Below are 22,740 nucleotides of genomic sequence, written 5' to 3'. Positions count from 1 at the left end.
TGAGTCATTCTTCATGTTTTTATATTGTGCTTCCAGGGAGTCAGGCTTTTTTTTTGTCATTTTTTTAAAGCTGAGCAATAGTTCTACAGGCTTTTGGACATTTTGGACATTTGCTGCTTTTCCGGTCCAGTCCTTGTACCCGGCAATTTTCAAAGGAATCTTTTATTGTTTGTTTGTAAAACCACTTAACACAAAGCTACACATCACAACTAAAGATATGAATTCAATAGAATTCAATTTATTTATATAGCACTCTTCACAGGTAAAAACCACAAAGTGCTGCACAGTAATATAAAAACAGATATACATAAAAAAAAGCACAATCAAATGTTCAGCACAAATCTAATTAAATATAGATATGAACCACTGTTGTGTTTACACAGAAAACTGAACAACTACCCAACTTAAAAAGATCTTTATGCATTTTATTACTTGCCAGCTATTGCAAATGTTGGCAGTTATTGGGTTAAAGCTACAGAAACAACATTTGAAAAACATGAAATAGTTCTTTTGAAAAATAAAGCAATTCACAGCATGCTATTAGTCAGAAACTTGGCTTACATTGGCATCATAGCAAAGTGTGTGGTGCATCCTTAAAAAATTTGAGGAAACTGGAGCACAAGAGAGAAACTTTGTTTTATGAAGATGTCAGCTATCTACACCTGATGAACAGTCTCTGAAAGCCGTGTGCTCAAGTCCAGCACTGTTGTTGGTTTTTGATCAGGATCGTGCATGCACCTGCAAGAATCAGGTGGGAACCACAGGGAACGCTGGTCTGCAAACTCAGCACATCGCCACTGCCACAGGTGAATGTTTTTCAGTCCCCGGAGACCTCCAGTGGCCTGGGGCTGCAAACAGTTGCCTGCTTTGACTGGTGGTAAACATCACCACTGAGGGTAAGTATTCTCCATTGGGGTTTGGTCTAGATGTAGGTGTATGCTGTTGCAGCATTGGCAACCAGACCAAAAATTCATGTAAAAATCAGTTGTATAAGCAACAGTTACCTCTAAAAATGGAAATAGTAGATGGGAAAGGTGACAGAGTGAAATAGTGTTTTATTAAATCAACATGAAACTAAGAAAATAAATCAGAATTTTGACCTGCAAAGTGAACATTTTTGCACACATTCCATCACAACTATTTACTTTGGCTAAAGTGAAGCAGTGAATATAGAGTGAATTTTACTGTTCTTATTGGCAGCTGCGAAATTGTATCGTATACCATGCTTCAATATAGTTTTTATGATTAAATGTCACCAGATTGATCCACCAGCTCAGGTTGTAGAGAACATTCTCAGGCCAGTTCAGGTTTAGTTTTGCCGCTCAGTGTTTGTTCCAAGTACTTGGAACAAACACCTGGGTTTCTTCTCTGTGCTACAGATTGGTCTCGAAGCCAACCTGTTCTCAGGCATTGCGCCTCCACACCAGCTTTACTTACCTGCTAACCCCACTCTCTGCCTGCTTTGCCCTCCATTTCAATTAAACACCTTTCAAATATGATTTCTGGTTTGTGTGTTTTCTGTAAGCTTATGCTCTGCTTCATTTGGCTGGCTCATACTGGAAATAGTTTTTTTTTTTTTTACGTTTTGTGTGACATTTCGTACTATATGTGTCAGGGGAACTTCTTCCCTGACTCCCTTCAAAGGGCCATCCATATTCATTCAAGTGCCACATCAACTTCACTCAGAGCTCAAGAGAGCTGAATTCATTCAGGAGAGACTTAAATTAGAGGACAGCTCAAAGAGTAATTAAATGATTTGACATGGTGTGCACATAAGGAAAAGTTGAGGAAAAATGTGAGGAGTCCTTTGCGAATAAACTTCTTTTACAGACAGTTGGAATATGGTGATGCCGTCTACCGATGGGCCTGTCCCACTACTTTAGCTAAATTAGACCCCATTTAGCAAACTGCCCTAAGGTATATAACAGCCTCACACTTCCTGACTCATCATCGCACTTTGTATACCCTTGCTGGATTTACTGCACTCAAGAATCAAAGGATGAACCATTGGTATATTTTTATATACAAGGCTATTGTAAGCAAATTACCATCATATATCTACACCAAGTTCATTGCCCTCCAGAACACCTGCAATCTCAGAGCCAGTAGTTGGCTGTGCTAAAGTGTTTAACGTGCCCCTTGTGAGCACAGAGTTAGGAAAGTTAAGTCTGTCTTTTTTCAGCCTGTGGTCCTGGAAAGATCTGCAGCTCAGGTTGATGTTGGAATTTCTCATCCCTTTATCTAGTTTCAAACAAAAACTGAGAGGTTTTAGTCACCAACTGTACCTGTAAAATTTAAATATGGGGGATATGAAATTGTTTTTAAATGTTGAAATGAATTTTATATATTTTACAGTTTCATGTTTTGTGGTAAATGTGAAAAATTTTATAAATTGTTGCATCTGTATATAAATGCTTGTTTTGCACTTGGCGCACTGCTGCTTCTTGGTCAGGACATCCTTGTAAAAGAGATTTACTAACCTCAATGGACATCTTGGTTAAATAAAGATAAATTCAAAATTTGAGCAGGTAGTCTTGACATTGGTGCACAGAAATATCAGTTGATAAACATGTGATGCTGCAGGGGTGAAGAACAATGGAAGGCTCATGATGTAATCTGAAGCAGAACTACTGATGAGTTCACTGGAAGGACATATAAAGGCTGGCTAATGAAAATAGAACAGCTGACAGATGCAGAGAAGGAATATTTTTTTAACAATTAATCTGTAAGTCAGTGATTTTTTGGGCAGAGATTGTTCAAAATGAAACCGGCCAGGAGGGCGGCCGCATGGCCAGCGGCTGAGGCAAGTGAGCAGGTCCGGAAGTCGACCACGCCGGCGACGAAGTCCAGTCAGTGGCCTGGAAGGTGGCCACTTTCGCCAAATCCAACGTGGACTAGGAGATGGCTAGCGGCGGCGCAGCAGCAGGTGACGGCGTGGGAGCCAGCAGTGACGAAGGAGCAGCTTTTTCCGTTCTGTACACGTGATCTGATATCGTCACAATGGTGTTATTCCTGGGTCAACAAAACTAATATTGATCCAAGTTCAACAGTGCGAGTGAACAGTCCCATTGTAGTGATGTCATAGTTTTGTGACATGAATCATCATCACACCATACACCAACACTGTAGCTCTAATCCCATAAACTGTAACAATCATCACATCCTAACATATAACCCTCATCCTGAAATGATCTGCCTCCTGTTTTAGGTTCTCTTTCCTTAAAATTTTCCAAGCTGCAAAGCTATGACATCATAACAGCGTGATTGGTTAGATGCAATCTTAATCCAGGAACAACACAAATATGAGAATATTTAATACACCGTTCTTTACTGGGTCTTACCATTGCTCTCCAGAATGGAGACATGTCTGCAAACATAAATTCCTGCAGTTTAGAGTAACAGTCTTCTTTTGACTGCACTTGTATTTACATTTGAACCACAATTCATTAGCCTGACAATATCAAAGCCATTTTATTCTGTAAGTAACTAGTTTTTCTGTTGTATAGTTGCATGCCAAGTTTCAGTTTTACATTGGCTTTCTTGGACTAAATTGGTTTTTCAACAGGAAGGCAGAGCGAAGGCAGCTTTTTAGTGAGCAGTGAAGTTTATGGAAAGAGCACACTCACTAGGTGAACTACCAACTTCATACAATACAGCTGTCAACATTTATGACTGATGTCTTCTGCTCAGTATAAACAGTCTAGAATGGGAAATCAAACGACTTAAAGAGGTTGAGTGCAATGGTATGAATGGAAGCTCAATAAAAGGCTTCAATGTGACTTCAAAATACTGAGAATAAACAACCACATCAGTGCTTATAATATATCCATTACATGTAGGATATAGTTTAGTATATATTATGAAAGTTTTCTTTCATTTTTTTTTCTTTCTTTTGGCCTGTCCCGTTTGGCTCTTTTGCCATCAGAATTGTTGTCTAAAGGCAAAGAAAGATGCCCAATGGATTTACTTTACCAAATTGACCATCCCAGCCTTGCCGTAATGGTCCATTTGATTCACCTTTTATTGTTTCTTTTATTTTCACTTACTGAATACGGGACAGACTTGACTGGGGGAAAGAAGGGGAGAAAGAAAGAGGGAAAGAGAAACAGCTGAGAAGAGGGACGGGGGAGAAGGGCAAAAGACAAAAACCAACAGAATGAGCAGAAAAAAAAATAAAAATAAAAAAAATGCATATATCGATCACCTGGATCACCTGCTGAGAAAGAAAAAAGAAAACAAGCAGAAGAGAACAGGAGTAATAGAATAAACAACATCACAATGATATATGGGAATATGACAGTAAATACTAAATGTTAAACATTATTGTGCAGCACATAAGATCAACAGAACACAGTGTGCTTTGAGGTAGGAGCCAAAAAGGGTGTAGTTTGTGGGTGCGATCACCCGTGTGTACACCTGTGAGCATGGACGCGCTTGTTTTTTTGTTTTTTTAAAAGGTTCCTTCATGTAATGATCTGCTAGAGGGTGTGGGGGGGCCACAGCCCCGTCCTCCAGGGCATGAAGCAGGTATGGAGGAGATCAAAACTCCAGACATCCAGAGGCCCCCAGAACACAAGAGACCAAGGAAGACCAACAGAGGGGCAGCCGCGCCACTGTCCCAGAAAGAGCTGAGGAGAGTCCCAGATGAGGGCTCACTCAGCAGCCGCGGAGCAGAAGCCAGGGGGAGTTGCAGTGACGCGCCCGTGAGCTCCGCCGGCAGCCAGCCGTGCCTGAGTGACCGAGCCCCAGGCCGAGAGGCCGGGGGCACCCCACCCCTGAAGGAAAGTTTTCTTTCATAAAGAAGTTCTTTTGAATGTTTGTCCTAATGAATCGAATCTATTTCTTTGCTAAAAGCTGAGTTTAGCCAGGTTTGGTACAACTTTAATGACAGTTATTTAAAGCCAGAAAAAGGTTTTTGCAACAAAAACAAATTAATCCTAATTAAGTGGTGTACTGTACCTAAATTGACTACAACAATTAGAGAAAATGGCTACAAATACTGAAACTGGTGAAATAACCAGAGGCAATGGCTCATTTTAAATAGTTGCTCTCTTTTCGTTTAGCTGTAATAAAAGAATATGATATACCAACTCACTGTTACCTGTGTAGCAAAAATGGTAGACATAAAGAGCTCGTGAGGGTTTCAGCATTAATGCTCATAGTAAATTCTTTTTTCCAATGATTTTCGGTCAAATTTACTTACCCAATTAGACTCACCAGAGCCAAGGATGCATGATTTAGACGGGGTCTAAATGAACTGGTTTTGTCCCAGTAGGGACTGTCATTAACATGGACTCCTGCTTAGAGCCTCAAGCTTTAATCTGTCCTTAAACTTGCAAAGCAAAAATGAGAAATTAGCAAATGTCAATCACCGGCTGACACTATTATCAAGAGAAGTCAGTGGGACTCTTGAGAGGACCCGCAGGGGTGGTGCTAGGGTACAGCCTCTATCACTTTGTCTGAATATCAACTCGTGATGTTATGTTCACCCTTCACACTGTGCTGTTCTTGCCCTGGGTGAGTCAAAGCAAATCATCTCATCCTGTCACCTTATTTGTTTAATATGACAACCACTGGAAATAATGTAGGGATACCAATTACATGCCATTAAGGTACAACCATCAGTAGCACTGGATTTCAAAGAAGTCACCATTTCATGTGCTTCACTATGTGTACAATACAATAAAAAGAAACCCAGAACTGATAGTATGTCTTTATCCCACGGCATCAAGCACTGCTGTTATGCAAATCAAGAGTTTATCAGCCAGGAGACCAGGATTTGTGTCTTGTTTGGGAAGTTGGTGAAATCTGCTTTGCTTTATTTTTACTTGCTTTTGCTTTTAATTGGAGTTATGTTAAGGAATCCAAAGGCACTTAGTTTATGAAAATATTAGAGTTACAATTAAAATATGCCACATCGCAACATTAAGCCTTCATACTGAAAAGCAAAGCTCCGCACTATGTTCCAAGGTGACGCCAATAATTGTTTCTCTGTTGCTGCTGAGTCATGGCACATCGACCATGGGACACCTTGTGTGCATGTATGTGATGCCAGCAGCTTTGTCCAAATTTAAAGTGTGTGATGCCTCTGGAACAAGATCAGGCTAGAATTTAGTTTGCTTAAATCTCTTTTTCTCCCCAGTTTGGTGTAACATTAAATTTTCACATTTATTAAGCATACTTAATAAATGTGAAAATTCATTAAGTATTAAGTATTCGAACAACTACTCTAATAGCAGCATCAAAGAATTTGAAACCCAATGTCCCCGACCTTTATCTTTCCATAGTGCAGTTTTAGGTTTTTAGATACTGTGAGGATAAAGGGACTGGGACATGTAAAAAAAAAAAAAAGCACATCCAATGGTGCCTGGAGGCTTAGAGGCTGTCTTTTGTTATTTTGAGTAGAAGAGCAAAGTGTGGGTTTGTGGCCCAGCTGGACATCGAATTGGATAACGAGAAAGTATATTTTTTTCTCTTTTTTTCCTCACACTGAGCACACCCCCCCCCCCCCCCCCCCCCCTGCATAAACTTCTCCCAGGTATAGAGTTCTTTTGATGGAAGTACATTTAATATGTTAGTGAAAGCAACGGTCATTAAAAAGGCGAAGTATTTGCAAATTGTACTGTAACAGCCTGACAACATGCAGAAGATTGGTGCAAAATCACAAGTTTAAATTATGAGCATCTGTGTCTGTGTGTGTGCATGTGTGTGTGTGTGAGAGAGAGAGAGTTAGATAGATGAGGATTAACTGTGATTTATTTGTGACATTTGCTTTGATACTTTGCAGTACAGGTGATGTATTTACTACTAAATGATTAAAATCCTGGATGCAAAGACCTGATAAATGTTACTTGGCAACTTATTTCCTGACTTCCTCATGTTGACAAGAACCTTCTGAATGCACCATTAAACAAGTGGCCATTGCACAATGAGCTGCAAAAAGGTACAGCAATTTCCTCCCATTTTAAAGCCTTTAGTAGAGGACAGGTCTGTCAACCTGGTCTGATATACTAGGTTTTGAAATATGGACTGCCAGAGGATGCAGCCTTTGAACTGATGGGCAAAACAGGCCAGAAGTGCCAGATAGAACCCCCTGCCTCTGCCATTGTGTTTTCCTACAGCCAGCCCAGTGCTTTCCTTTCTTAGTTATTTCTCAGCTGCCTGCCTTATCATCCCATAAAGTACTGAAGCTGTGCCCTCATTCATTGCTGTGCTATATTTGGTTAAGAGGAACACCTTACCAGTGTTATTTAAGGTATACGTCTTGACACGTCAGAATTACACAAAATTGAAAAAAACTGGGAGAAAGCTAGAAACTAGCTGACAAAAAACACATTGAATAGTAAAGTACTGTTACATCATCAACACCGTTGTTTCTACTTTTCAATAACCCCAAGCTTTTGTGTTTAATTTCTTTAAAAGGCCCCTCAACGCTCTGCTACCTGAGTCACATGACTTGACACAGAGACTTATTTTAAACATCACTGGCTTAGTGTAATTGATTTGAAATCTATTTTGGTATGAAAATCGTTTAAATGATCAGATTAGACCTTACATGGTCATCCATGACAAACTAACAAAGAATCTAAAAATGGAAAAAGTAACATTAGTTGACAAAAAAAAATCACAGTCAATTTGACCTTATTTTAGACTTGACTTTTTCCTTAGCAAACCTGTGATTTAGTTAATGTTCAAACTTTTTGGGAATCAGTTGAGGGTGGTGAAATCACTTAAACTGACAACATAGGTGTTAACTTCCTCAGAGCCATCCATTATAGATGATTCATGCATTATTCAAGCAGGTTTATTTTGTTTTTTTACTTTCTAATATCCAACTATCCTTCCATCAATTTTCTTCTGCTTATCTTTATCAGGGGCACGGAGACCTGCAGCCTACCCATCTACCAAAGGGAAAAAGGTAGGGTATATAAACAAAAAGCACTGCAGGGGAGATACAGAATCTAACACAAGAGACTAACAGACTAACAAGGAAGAAAAAGACCCCAAGGGCTTGAGTGGATACGAGAACACTGCAGGGGACAGTCTTTTTTAATACAACATACTTCTGGACATGAAAAACTAGGTAAACACAGGTGAAACTACTCATGCTAACTGGAAACACTACACCTGATGACAAAGGCAGAGCCCCTCTGGAGCAAATGGATGAGGAAGAAGACCTTCAATAGCTTAAGGTCATTCAGTGGCAACAGAGGAATCCTTTTGGAGTATGGGCCTGATGATGGCAGCAAAGGCTGAGAGGTGACCCCACTGGATTGCTAATTTGGGGAAAGACAGAACTGGAAACCAGAGCCATTGCCTGGCTTGGCTGTCCTCTGAGATAGCTCATATCGGACATATACCTCAGGTACAGGTTAGAAATCAGACCTTGTAGCTGACTACATGGAGAAATGAGTCATATGATAACTCAGGAACAGAAATTGTGCATCACACAATACATTCCACCTATGATAACCAAGCTCTTCAGATCATCCTGTATTAGATATGTCTCTGCACACTGTAAAGGCACAATTAGGTACTGATACAAAAAAAGTCACAATTGATAACTTTTTGGGGTTACTCAGAAAGCAGACACAAATACACACACTGGAAAGCTGTAGGTTAAACTAAAGCAGACACAGAAGGCAAAAAGGCCAAGGTTAAATTCAAAGGTAGCAGATAAAATCAAATGGTTGGAAAGCTCAAACATAACAAAGAGAATCTGATGATGAAACAATGTTGGACTGGTGGTACTCAGGGAATGAATAATGGAAGTACATACGGGTGAATAAGGTAGAAGATAAAGGAGATGAGGGCTTTTTTGAGCTGGCAACTACTTTACTCATTCCCTCATCTACAAAGTGCAGTAACTAGAGAAAAAATGCAGACAGTTGTTAGCAAAGTTCAGACACTACAGGGATGCATCACTCCTACATAATAAAGCTAAATTAATGTCCAAACACCTGCACCGTATTTAAGCTACTTTGTGTACTTGGACAAAAATAGCATAGTCATTGAGCCATATCTCTCCACATTAATAAAGAGAGTTATTAATTAACTTACAACAAACTTTGATTGTACCATATCACCCTATAAAAGCACAATGAAAACTGCAGCAGTTGTGCTTGCATGTACTAATCTTCAATTAGTTGCCAATGCACTGTATTTATCAGTAAGCAAAGTCTCAACTAGGTGTCAGGTTTGATAGCATTTTTAAAAAACCTGCTGCTCAGACAAATGAAGAGACACGGTTCTGATCGATGGATATAGTGTAAAATATCTGTAGACCGCTTTTTATTGACAGTTTTGAATTACACTGTAGACTGGATGAAATGCATAGTTTTGAACAGCACTATTAAACGGCAACACCTGTTCAACTGTTCATTAATACAAAAATCTAATCAACCAATTACAATGCAGCAACTAAATGAATTTATACATGTAGACATGGTCAAGACAAAATGCTGGGTGTAAGTTTGAAAGACAGGTGATTTTAAGTGACTGGCACCACCGCTGTTGGTGCCAAAAGGATTTCAGAAACTGCTGGGATGTTCGGACACAACAGTCTCTAAGGTTAACATAATAATAATAATAATAATAATAATAATAATAATACATTTTATTTATTATTAATAACAGAGAATGATCCTTGGGCCTTGTCGATGTCAGAGGTATAAGGAGAATGGATAGACTGCGTTTTTTCTAGCTGATAACTCAAATAGCCACTCACTGGGGTGCCTGTGGCTCAGGTGGTGGAGCAGATCAGCTACTGATTAGAATGTTGGTAGTTCAATCCTTGGCTTCCCCAGTCTACATGCCAAACATTTTTGGGCAATATCCATCCATCCATCTATCCATTCGCTTCCGCTTATCCTTTTCAGGGTCGCGGGGGGCGCTGGAGCCTATCCCAGCTGTCATAGGGCGAAAGGCGGGGTACACCCTGGACAGGTCGCCAGTCTGTCGCAGGGCTAACACATAGGGACAGACAACCATTCACACTCACATTCACTCGCACATTCACACCTAGTGACAATTTGGATTAATCAATTAACCTATCCCCACTAAGTGCATGTCTTTGGACGGTGGGAGGAAGCCGGAGTACCCGGAGAGAACCCACGCAAACACGGGGAGAACATGCAAACTCCACACAGAAAGACCCCGGCCTGATGGTGGAATTGAACTCAGGACCTTCTTGCTGTGCGGCAACAGTGCTAACCACCGTGCCACCGTGGGCAATATACCAGTGTTGGGTAAGTTACTTTAAAATAGTAACTTAGTTACATTACTAGTTACTTCTCTCAAAAGTAACTCAGTTACTTCAAGTTACTCGTTACTTTCAAAGTAACTAGTTACTAGGGAAAGTAACTTTGGTTTTACTCAGAATTCTCTTGTTAATGTGTTTCTTCCATAACTTTGCCAGTCTTCTAGCTTGCTTACTTGCCACAAGTGCACTGTGCCACCTACCAATAGAAAGGAAAAGATAATGTGCATATTTCCACGAGAGAAATCCCACGCCTGGACCGTCATTGACTGCTGCCATGATTCTAGCCTACGTCACAGTGTCATGTGCACCTTTTACATCCAACACAAAAACTGCAGTCGTGGTGCTTTCGATTGTACTCGGAAATTCTGCCTTCTGAATAGGAAGATGTAGGTAACACCAGACTGCAGGTGAGCTGCATACAGAGCTGGACTGGGACAGAAAATTGGCCCGGACATTTTGACTAGAGACCGGCCCACCATTATAGGAAAAATCATAAAGCCTTTGAATGAAAATAAACACTGTTGTGACAGTGATGTACACTGTTTTGATGGTATATATGCATCAATCTATCAATCGTTTGTTGTAAGATTCAGATAATTATTTTTTTAAAAGCTAGACATTTTAAATGAGAATAAGAAAGAAAAGTATTTCTTTGTGCCCCCCTTTCCCTGTTAATGCCCTACCTGGCCCCCTGGCAACACTTTGCTAGACCCGCCCCTGCACAGTTACCAGCTGTCAGTAGAAAAGGATCCTGGTGTTATTTGTCTCCCAGAAACAGTTCATAACTTCCCTTCAACTCATTCATGTCACCTAAAAGGTAAACCTGTTTCTCCATCACCTGTTCAGCTCTGATGATTCAGTAAGGACATCTCCTGGTTTCATCTTCATGTTTCCCTCTCACCACATATCCAAACCGACATCATGACCAGCAGCTTTACAGCTGTGGCTCCAGCAAACATCAGCTGATACTAGAAATTAATATTAAATAAATTCTAACAACAGCTGATCAAGCTTAAAAGTGCTGCTGTTGTTTAGCACGACATCCGCTGGTTTCCTCTTTCGGCGCAAAGTGAGCGATAAACAAACAAGAGAGCCGATCAGCTGATCATTGATCAGTTTTCATGACTGAAGTAGAAACGGGAGAGGGAGGGGGAGAATGAAAGAAGAAGAGGCAGCTGTGCAGCGTAAACACAGAATAACTCCAGCTTTGTGTCTTTTTCATTGTAGCTGAATTACGGGACAAACTGTTCCTTTTCACCTCAATAAGAAACGCGTAATATTTTCTCTGAATACCAGACGGGACGGTTGGCAACTCTAATAACTTATAAACAAAATAAAGTTCAACATCAGTAACATCATAGCACCACCCAGCTGTATAGAAACTCCGTCATGCTAGCTAGCACGCAGTACGGAAAACGTCAGAATAACAAAAATAAACTCCACCTAAACTTGGTTCATATTTGACCCAGAGAGACTGCAGGTCATAACTTCTTACCTGAAGTTCAGTTCACACTTGGACCGGCGGCCGCCTCGGGTCTCTTTTCCTTCTGCGCCCCCTTTCCTTCATCCACCTGCTGGCCTCCACCACTTGCTAATGTTACTGAATCTGTGGAAGCTCCGCGATAGCCACCACACGAAGTAACGAGTAACGAGCCTATCTAAATCCCAGTAACGACTAACGCGTTCCTGATTTTGGCATAATAACTAGTTACCGTGCTCGTTACCACAATAATAACGTAGTTACTGTAACGCGTTACTTAATAACACGTTAGTCCCAACACTGCAATATACTAACCCTAAGTTGTATCTTGGGGTTATGGGTTACACTCTGATGCGTTCATCGGAGTGTGAATGTGTGCAATTGTTGGTTAGTTTGCACTTGAGTTTAGAAGTGCTTGTATGAGTGGGTGTTAATGGGTGAATGAGGCATGTAGTGTACAGTGCTTTGAGTACTCCGGGAGAGTAGAAAAGAGCAATATAAGAATCAGTCCATTCCAACCAAGGTATGCAGAAGAGCATCTCTGTACAAGACTTCTAATCATGAATCAGATGGGCTACAACAGCAGAAGACCATACTGCGTGCCATTCCTGTTACCCAAGAACCTGAAACAACACTGGACAATAGAAAATTGGAAAAACATTGCCTGGTCTGATTAGGGATGGTATCGTTTAGGTTTTATCCGACACCAGTACCAACCCTGTACTTTTGAAACGGTGCCGGTGCTTAAACGGTGCTCGAACCGGTGCTTAAAGAATGGAGAACACAAACTTTGTCCAAAAACCTCTCATGTTCAGCTGTTTTTTTGTAAAAAGAAAACAATGTTAGCCTTTTCTGCAGCTATAGGGGATTTATGGCATCACTCTTGGCTGGAAGCAGTGCTTAAACAATGGAAAAAACAAACTTTGTCCAAAAACCTCTCATGTTTAGCTGTTTTCCACTTTTTCTTTGGTCATTTTAGCCTTTTTGGCCAGAGTGAAGGGAGTATCTGCCATCAAACAAGAAGACAGCCACATGTAATTACGACGGTGTTTGCTAGTTCACCTTACATGCATTAATGTAATAACGTGGTTAGCCTACTCAATGTAAATTACACACGAACAACATTAAGCTACTCACGTAGAGAAGAACGGCTGCTGCTGCCATCATCATCCGTCATCATTTCTGCTACACTTGCAGGGCTAGGGGCCAGGACTCTCCTCTTCGGGTTTTTGGGGGATGTAACTCTGGGTCAAATAACAGGCAACCCACGCGCAGTAGATGTGCTCGGTGTGAGGTCTTGCAGCAAGCAATCAAATAGGCGCATTTCTCGGCTTTTAACAAAATGCTCTGTGTCTCACCAAGATGGCGGCGCGCACAGACGCAGCGGCCCGGAGCTCCTACACTTTTGCACTTTTGGTGGTACTGTGTATTATTTCACACAGTCTGGGGTTACTTCAATACAACAGAGATGATCTACTACAACTAAGCCGTGGAGATCTTCAACTAACATCCGAGTATCTCATCCCCCCGGAGATCGTTAAGCAACCCCCGGGGCTACCCGCAACAGCAAGCCGCAGGAGGAGACGTTGCGAGCGGAGGCAGAAGAGAGGCAAGCGGGGAGGCCTGTGGGCACGGCTAAAGACTAGTCCGTTTAAACCACCACTCCCGATCATATTCCTCTCCAACGCCCGTTCAATCCGTTACAAACTGGATGAAATACGACTGCAGATCGCCACTCGACGGACTTTTAATAACTGTTCGTGCATGATTTTCACTGAAACCTGGCTGGACAGCGCCATTCCCGATGCGGCTCATTGTTGTATTTTGTCATGTTTCTCAGGTCTTTGTCTGAATTTCTACGAACATTATTGCTAAGGATTGTCTTATTGCATTGGAGTCACACTGGGTTAAATATGTACACTTGGGTTTTAAGGGGTATTTATTATTTTCTTCTTTTTTTTGGGTTGTATGGAAGCCCCAAACGCAATTTCATTGTTCTTGACAATGACAATAAATAAATAAATACTAAAAATAAATACTAAATACTAAATGCTGTACGTCGCCAGGTGTTTCATCAGATTCGAGGTGTTACCTCCTTTGCACAGTATCACCTTCAAGTACTTGTTGCAGGCTGCTGAGTTTGCATCTTTTCCTGTGAAGTACAGCCATACTTTTGACCGCTTCACTTTGGGCATTTTTAATCTGTCGCTCTGCTCTAAAAGAACGTACGTACCTGGGCCCGCCTACTAAGCTCGCAAAGGTAAAATGATTGGCTGGAATCCAAAGTGTATGATGTCTCAGTAAAAAAAAGCACAGAAACGAAGCACCGTTGCTTTTCGGTCTGGTTACTACCGTTTATGTCAGAACCGGTACCCATCCCTAGGTCTGATGAGTGTCAATCTCTGTTGCCACATTCAGATGGTAGAGTTGAAACTGAGCATAAATTACATGAAGGCATGAATTTTGCTTCTATCAAAGGTTCAGGCTGCTGGTGGTAGTGTGTTCTTGGCACACTTTGGGCCCCTTACTACTAACTAAACATGATTTAAATGTTAGAGACTGCCTAAGTTTTGTCGCTGACCATTTTCATCCCTTTATGACCACAGTGTGCCCATTTTCTAATGGCTGCTTCCAGCAGGACGTCACAAAGCTCCAATCATCTGAAAGTGGTGTTTTGAAAATGACAATGAGTTCACTGTACTTAAATGACCTTTTCAGTCTCACTTAACTCAATCCATTAGCGCACCTTCGGGATTTGGTGGAATGGGGGAATCACATCATGGAAATCTGCAGCAACTGTGTGATACTATCATGTCAATATAGACCAGAATCTCAGAGGAATGTTTCCAGCACCTTGTTAAATTTGTGCCATGAAGAATTAGGGGAGTTCTCAAGGCAACAGGGGGTCCAATCCGGAACTAGCAATGTGTACCTAATAAAGTCTCCTGTGAGTGTTGTGCACTATATAGTGGGTTAATTTCAGCATATTGATTTATGTGGTGGTAATAAGGGCAAGGAGGTGTGGCTACTCTGAAACAACAGATGAGTTAGAATCTTAGAAATTCATGAAAAATTTTACTGTGGTGTTGCTGAAAGTGGCATCACAAATGAATGTGGACCTAAGGGGATGACAGTGAGAAAGCAAGAGTGAGCGAGTGCCTGTGTGATAGGAGAGAATATGCCAGAATTTGTAAGATGGGACCCCCCCCCCTGTGAGGTCTATTAGCTCTACAAAGTGAACAGGCTTCCATGACAGTAGGTGGGACATTATAATACAGATTTAAGTGCTTCCCATTGGTCCACCTTCAACCTGCATAAAAGATTATAAAGAGGGAGGTGCTGCAACAGGCTGAAAAAAATGAGGCTTTGGAGAAAAAAACTCAGGAATTTCATCGCTTCCAGTTTTGACTTCTTCTCCTCCTATATCAGTGCTGATGTGGAGGAATTGCCTGATGGGTGACACCATTCAGGACATCATTCAGGAGAATACTGCAGTGGTATTTGGCACTGAAACAGCGAGCTCCAATGGATGTGGTTGTGAAACAACTATGACTTGTAGAATGTGATTTGAATGAAAATAGTCAAAATATTCAAAGGTTTGTCTTGCTAATGAATGTAACTCTTCTTTCCATTATGTTCCCACAACTCTGCACTCTGCAACCACTTGTCTCATGTTTACTTCTACATGTTTTTTTTTAATCCTAAAGAGAAATGGAAGTGAAGCACAATTACCAAAACACACTGCTCATCAGCTGTGAGCTTGGATGGATGCAAGTTATTGGTCCTTGCTTTTCATGAATATATTCAAATTGTAGTTGTCACGAACTGTAGTTCAGCACACAAGCTGGACCCAGAAGCAGAGACAACACGCCAATGTGCGCGCAAAATATATTTTTAACTAAGGGTGTCCCGGAAGGGTCAAAGGAAAACACGCCAATTAACTGGAAACCAAGGGGCCGGGAGATAAAAAACTCAGGAACACCGTAGTCGGGACTGAGGGAGGCTGCAACAGAAAGAGGAAGAGAGTTACTGGGGAACGGGGAAATAACAGCATAAGCAGGGTAGAGTTGTTAATCTTACGATCAAGGCTGGGCCGTAGGAACCAGAGGGAGGGGTGAGGGTCCGCGGGAGAGCTCCAGGGAAAACAGAGGAGATGAAGACCGGTGGTGATCTGAACTCCAGGCGGGCAGGAGGACAGGCAGGTGAGGGCTCAAAACACTGAGCTGGGTTAAATAGTTCACCTGATGATTGCCTGGGATGGGATGCAGGTGTGGAGTCGACAGCCACACCCGTGGACGAGGGCATTCCATCAGCTCCTTGGACACCGGGCCGCGGACCATGACAGTAGTGGTGAGTGCTGAGTTCCACACTATGACATTTGAAGAGACTCACATTTGTTTTTGCTACTAAGTGAGGTGAATCATTGCAGTCATCCTTTTTTGTGAACATCCAAGAGCAGCTATGACAACTCCAGTGCCGAGACCTGTGGAGTACTACACTGGAGGAAGAAACAGAACTGGAACAGATAATTGGGCTTTTTTGTTTTTCATTGACTTTCATTCAGTTCTAGTCAGGGGATCTGCAAAATATTTGAACAGCTCCAGATACCCATGTTTCACTGTAACACTGTCAACTAACATTTTTTTCATTCAGTGGAGGGTCATCTTCAACAGTCATTTGCAGTTTACTCTACACAAGAAAGTAATCTTTTTCCCCCATTTCTTACCAGCGTGCTGCTGACAGAGCCTTTGACATTAAAACCACATTTTAATCAATCATTTTACTTCCAGTGGGTGGACAAAAAAGTCATAGCAGTATCCTTGCCTGGACACACAGTGTCAGACTTTAGCAGACAGGGGTAATGCAAATCTTAAACAATGATAAATAGTCCTTGATTAAACTTCTGCCTGTGAGGGGAGCTGGATTTGATAGCATGAGAGTGCGAGATCATTTGCAACGATTATGTCAGATTCTTGTTATAGAGAGGCAATCCCCGAGAATTAACTTCAGTTCCGGAACTCTAATCATTTTTAACCATCCAGCTGAAATGAAGGCAAGAGTGATCGATATGAGTTTGACTGATTCCATGTGGGGTCACTCCACTTCTTATCTTCTTCTCCAATAGCATTGACAGATGAATTTAACAAGAGGGGCACTATCTGCCTTGCCAAGAATAGAACAGCTAAACTATCTGCGGCCTTGCTTGCATGGTTTCAGCACTATTGATGAATATATCACTGTGAGTTCAGTCAGAAGGAACCAATCCTCCTCCTCTTCTTTTCCTTTTCTTTCTTTTTTTTAATCATCACTTTGGTTAGATTTCTTCCCACGGAGCTGGGTGCGATGACCCACAGTAAGCTGCATTTTTACAAGCAGACCTGAGTGCTGTTAAATGGAAATGCTCTCTATACAAAATACATTTATTCCATCTAATCTGCTTAAGGTCATGAGTGCTGTAATAGCTCAGTAATCAAGTTGTAGGCAATGCATGTGGTGCAGTACATAAAAATAGTTTCTAACAGCAAATGTATGTGTGTGTATGTGTGTATCCATCAATAATTAAATATACCTATTGTTAACAATAAATAAAAGCCTAATTATTGGTAGCTGACAAATAGTTTTAGTTTGTTATTACTTATGTTTATTAATGTAATGAGTTTATGAATTGAAAAAATACTTTTTGTTAATTTTACCAACTCTAAATGTTGACAAAGGTTTCCTTACTAATTAGTGTGCCCATTGTCATCCCTTAGATGAACATCTCCTTGATAGACATCTAGAAAATGCATGAGCTAAAAACAAAGTGTAAACCTACTCAAAACGTTTTTTCATTTTTTAATAGAAATAAAAACTTCTCAGCTCCCACCTGAGCAAGTAAACCCAGGTAGAGTTTAATCTAGAGTAGACAGCTGCTAGTATTAGCTACGCACACACACACACACACACACACACACACACATATATATATATATATATATATATATACACAGTGTTGGGAAGGTTACTTTTAAAATGTATTCCATTACAGAATACAGAATACATGCCCCAAAATGTATTCTGTAACGTATTCCGTTACGTTACTCAATGACAGTAACGTATTCTGAATACTTTGGATTACTTAATATATCATCATGCTTTTTACAACAACGTGAATGTACTATTGCTGTGTGATTTATTACTATTACTGAAGGTCCGCGTCTCCGAACTGTAGTAAAGGGACCTCTGGCTAATACAGCGGGGTCCCTGTCGGCTCGTAGCCGAAAACTAGCTTTACTTTGTTGTGTGGGTCAACTTTTCTTGCGAGAGACAGAGAGAGGCGTTGAAAGGCTGCTCCAACGGAACTTATTGTTTTCGGAGGAAAACACGAACACAGCGTACAGTCGAGTCTTAATAGCTTACTTACAACTGGGCTCGTCAGGCTCTCTTCTTGGCTGAAGTGGTTATTATTATATTTACATGCTTCCAGCTCCCGTTTTTGCTCGATGACAACTCGTACCTTTCCACTCCCCTTTTTCTCTCTCCCTCCTCGCGCTCACAGACCCATAACGTGTATGGCAGTCCATTCTCCCTGCAACACGGACTACACTGGCCATGATGCTACATTCTTTAGAGCTATGCTTGTAGCATTCTGCCTGTTAGCTTAGCACAACAACAACAACAACAACGAAAAGGCGCTCTCTCACCCAGGAAACACACAGTCGCAGAGAGAGAGAGAGCGAGTCCTGACCCGCGACAAAATGAAACGGGAAAGTACCGCAGTGTAATCTATTTATTTCAACAAAGTAACTGTATTCTGAATACCACCTTTTTAAATGGTAACTGTAACGGAATACAGTTACTCATATTTTGTATTTTAAATACGTAACGGCGGTACATGTATTCCGTTACTCCCCAACACTGTATGTATATATAGTATATTAAGAAAATCTAACATTATCCTTCTATCAACTATATTCTATGTGTGCGTGTGTGTTAAGATAAAAAATGCACAGTCTTGCAGTATATTTTAAGGTAAAGTACTTACATGGTGGCATAGTTTGTTTTTCTAAAGATTGATTAAGTGCGGTGCATAGGTTAACAAGATCCCACTGTGGGAAATGATCAAGGACATTTATTAATATCACAGCATGTGCAGGCCTGGGGAAAAAGGCCACTCTTTGTTTTTCAAAGCAGTATTCTATCCTACAGTGTCAGTGCAGAGGCAGGAATTACATATTTACCACTTGCCCCTTAGGTTCTGAGACATTTTTGTATCAAATGTATTTCTTCTGATTTTCTGACTAGCAGAGAAGAACAGGAAGTCCCTATAGACATAGCTTTCACTCTATTGATGAAATCCAGCCTGCAAATGAGACACTGAACACTTTTTTTCAGTTTGTCTGGTTCCCTTACTAATGTTGTTGGTAGTGAACGGTTCAACTGAACAGATGTAACATTACAAAAAAATAATGATTTTTTTCATGTAAATGTGAAAACATGCATATATCGTTATAAATACACCATTATGAGTTTTTCACCAAAGTCAGAATCTGCTAAAACCATCATGAGTGAAAAAGTTGAGTTTTGTTTCAGTGAACATGTGTGGTAGAGAAAAAAATGAATGCCTTTTAGTTTGGGGGTTACTGATGTCAGAATATCATCGATGTGAAAATATTATCCTCAGGGAGAAGTGTGTTGTGTGTTGGTGCGTGTTTGTTTCTTGTCATTGTTTGATAATGTGAAAACCATGCCCATAAATCATACTTTGATAGAAATGAAATAGTTTTTAAGTTAGACACTGGAGTTTTTTTGTGGCCATCGATGCACTTTTACTTTGTTAAGCAAATGTTCAAGCAATATGAGCTTTCAAAAAGCTCCAATAGGGCAAGAGGGCTCTGAGTCATGGCTACAACATCTAATAATGTAATAAAGTTCCATATTTCAAACATCCAACACACACAAGCGTTTACTTGTAGTAATGGTTATTTTACAAATGTAAGTCAAGTATGTGCTGTTTTACCTTTGGTATGACCCTAACCAAATAGTATTCATCTGTCAATGTAGGTAGATACCCTACATTGACAGATGTTAACTGTTTGCATATTTTGGTGAAGCACTACTGCTGCTTACTGCAGGTTGAAAGATTAAATCACTTTTTTTAATATATATAAAACACATGCAGTAGCAAAAGTAACAGAATAGTAAAACAAATTTCATATGTTTTCATCTGTTGCTGTAAGCATATCAGTTTCTCCCAGTGTATTACAAGCCAAAGTGTAGAATTTTTGTAGCTCAAATCTCCAAGCAGATGGTGTGAGTTAATCAGATAAACATGTTAATCCTATGTCTTATAGTTCAAGTAGGGTAAATCCTTTATTCCTTGGAGGAGCAAGGTCAACTATGGTTTGGTCCCCTCCAACTGGTACAAATATATAATAAGGTGTCTTTTAATTTGACAAACCAAAGGCCTATAAGCTTAGTGTTTGACTAAACTACTGGTACTAGTAGTTTGTCTTTGCCAGCATATAAAAGATTTCTTTGATAGCATTCATTAGACTGACTAGCACTCAGAGTCAAAGGAACACAGTGAAGATTTAATAAGGAGGATCTGCAGATTCCAAGATCTTTATTTCAAGCAACTGTAAACACTGTGACAGATGTGTCAGCGTAATGCCAAGGTTTGGAAGAAGACTTAAACTGTCACCCTAAGATGAGAGGAAATTGGTTAGGATACTCAGGGTAAACCCAGGAACCACCAAGGCTCAAGCAGCTGGAAAACTAGTATAATAGCCTACGCTGAGGTAAATTTTACACTGGCATTGGCATTGACTGAGAGAGTGTTGACCAAGAAAGAAGCACCTACTCAACCTTAGAGCTCAACTATATATATATATATATATATATATATATATATATATATATATATATGCTGGATAGCGTAGTGGTTAGACTACACGCCTTTGGAACAGAGGATCGCAAGTTCGATTCCTGCCTGGGGCGTCTGTATCCAGTAAGGGTCCTAAGGCTAGACCCCCTATGCTAAGCAAGCCTACCGCAGACATGAGCGAGACAGATAAATATGAAGGCATGCCGGCTCGGACGTCGCCCGGATCAACAAGGTCCGCGTCAGGTGTTGAGGAACCAGGGCACCCTGACGAAAAGTGGGCTACTGGAACAAGAAGGCATCGGTGGGCAAGGGACGAAAACAGGGCGTTGTTGGAATGCTACTACGCAAGTAACCCCGGCGGAAGGGGCTACATGAATAGGATGAGGGACCTATGGATTCTTCGATACCCAACATCCACAATGACGGCGAAACAACTAGTAGCTCAGTGTTCCAACATTCGAAAGAAGGGACTGCTCTCACAGCTAGAGATTGACGAGGTACAACACAAATGCTACGGCAAGGAGGAGTCAGGACGCCAGGTCAGGGGGGAGATATCATCACCCCCACCCGAGATTGGGTACATAGCCCCAAGTGTGATAGGAGAAGGATCGTTGAGTGCGAGAGGAACTGACCTGAAAAATAGGATCATGGCCAAGCTTGAAACCTGGATCCCCCGTAGCCGGTTACCAAGATTACGTGAAGTACCCTCAGAAGGTCTGCTAGATGATGTTAATGCAGCACTACGGGCAATACCTACAACCACGATTACCGACACTAACAAGCTGATCTACAATACGGCAGCAGTGATCAGTGAGATGCTTGGCTACAAGTTGAACAGCCACAAGGGGCAGTACCCTCCATGGAGAAGGAGGCTAGAGGGCAAGATCAAAGTAGCACGGAGAGAGGTTAGCCAACTAACGGAGTTGCAGAAAGGTGCGACGAATAAGGTGCCTAAGAAATACAGCAAGCTGTCCATACCTGAGGCCTTGGAAACTGCCAAGCAAAGACTCACAGCCTTGGCCAGCCGCTTGAGGAGGTACACCAGAGAGATAGAAGGCAGGAGAATAAACCAGCTGTTCTCCACAGAACCAGCAAAGGTGTACTCTCAGTGGCAAGGGAACAATAAGAGAACAGCACCACCAAGGCTGGAGACGGAGCAATACTGGAAGAGCATATGGGAGAAGGATGCAACCCATAACGGCAATGCTCAGTGGCTAGAGGATCTGAGGGCAGACCACAGCGACCTCCCTGAACAGGGTCCAGTAACCATCACAGTGGCAGATATCCAAGAAAGGGTCTCCAGTATGAAGAGTTGGACAGCACCAGGGCCCGACATGGTTCACGCCTACTGGCTGAAGAAGCTAACTGCACTCCACGAGCGTCTGGCAGCACAAATGAACCAGCTGCTAGTTAACGAGAGACACCCGGAATGGCTAACTGAAGGCCGGACGGTCCTGATCCCCAAGGACCCCAAGAAGGGACCGGTCCCCTCCAACTACCGACCAATAACCTGCCTCAGTACTACATGGAAGCTCCTGTCAGGCATCATATCGGCTAAGATGAACAGGCACATGGGTCAATACATGAGCGGGACACAGAAAGGAATTGGCAAGAATACCAGAGGCGCAAAACACCAGCTACTGGTAGACAGAACAATCAGCCGAGACTGCAAGACCAGACTGACCAACCTGTGCACTGCCTGGATTGATTACAAGAAGGCCTATGACTCAATGCCCCACAGCTGGATACTGGAATGCCTAGAATTGTACAAGATCAATGGGACCCTAAGAGCCTTCATCAGGAACTCAATGGGGATGTGGCGTACAACACTAGAGGCCAACTCCAAGCCCATAGCACAAGTCACCATCAAGTGCGGGATCTACCAAGGAGATGCTCTGTCCCCACTGCTGTTCTGCATAGGCCTGAACCCCCTCAGTGAGATCATTAACAAGACTGGCTACGGATACCGACTACGGAACGGAGCAGTTGTCAGCCACCTCCTGTACATGGATGACATCAAGCTGTATGCCAAGAGTGAACGAGACATCGATTCACTGATCCACACTACCAGGCTATACAGCAATGACATTGGAATGTCGTTCGGACTGGAGAAGTGTAGTCGGATGGTAACAA

The sequence above is a fragment of the Diplotaxodon limnothrissa genome, linkage group LG17 (assembly GCF_057381915.1).
Source record: "Diplotaxodon limnothrissa isolate DT_005_m linkage group LG17, D_limnothrissa_male_GT1.1, whole genome shotgun sequence".
Lineage (NCBI taxonomy): Eukaryota > Metazoa > Chordata > Actinopteri > Cichliformes > Cichlidae > Diplotaxodon > Diplotaxodon limnothrissa.
Note: the sequence above shows the minus strand (reverse complement) of the source record.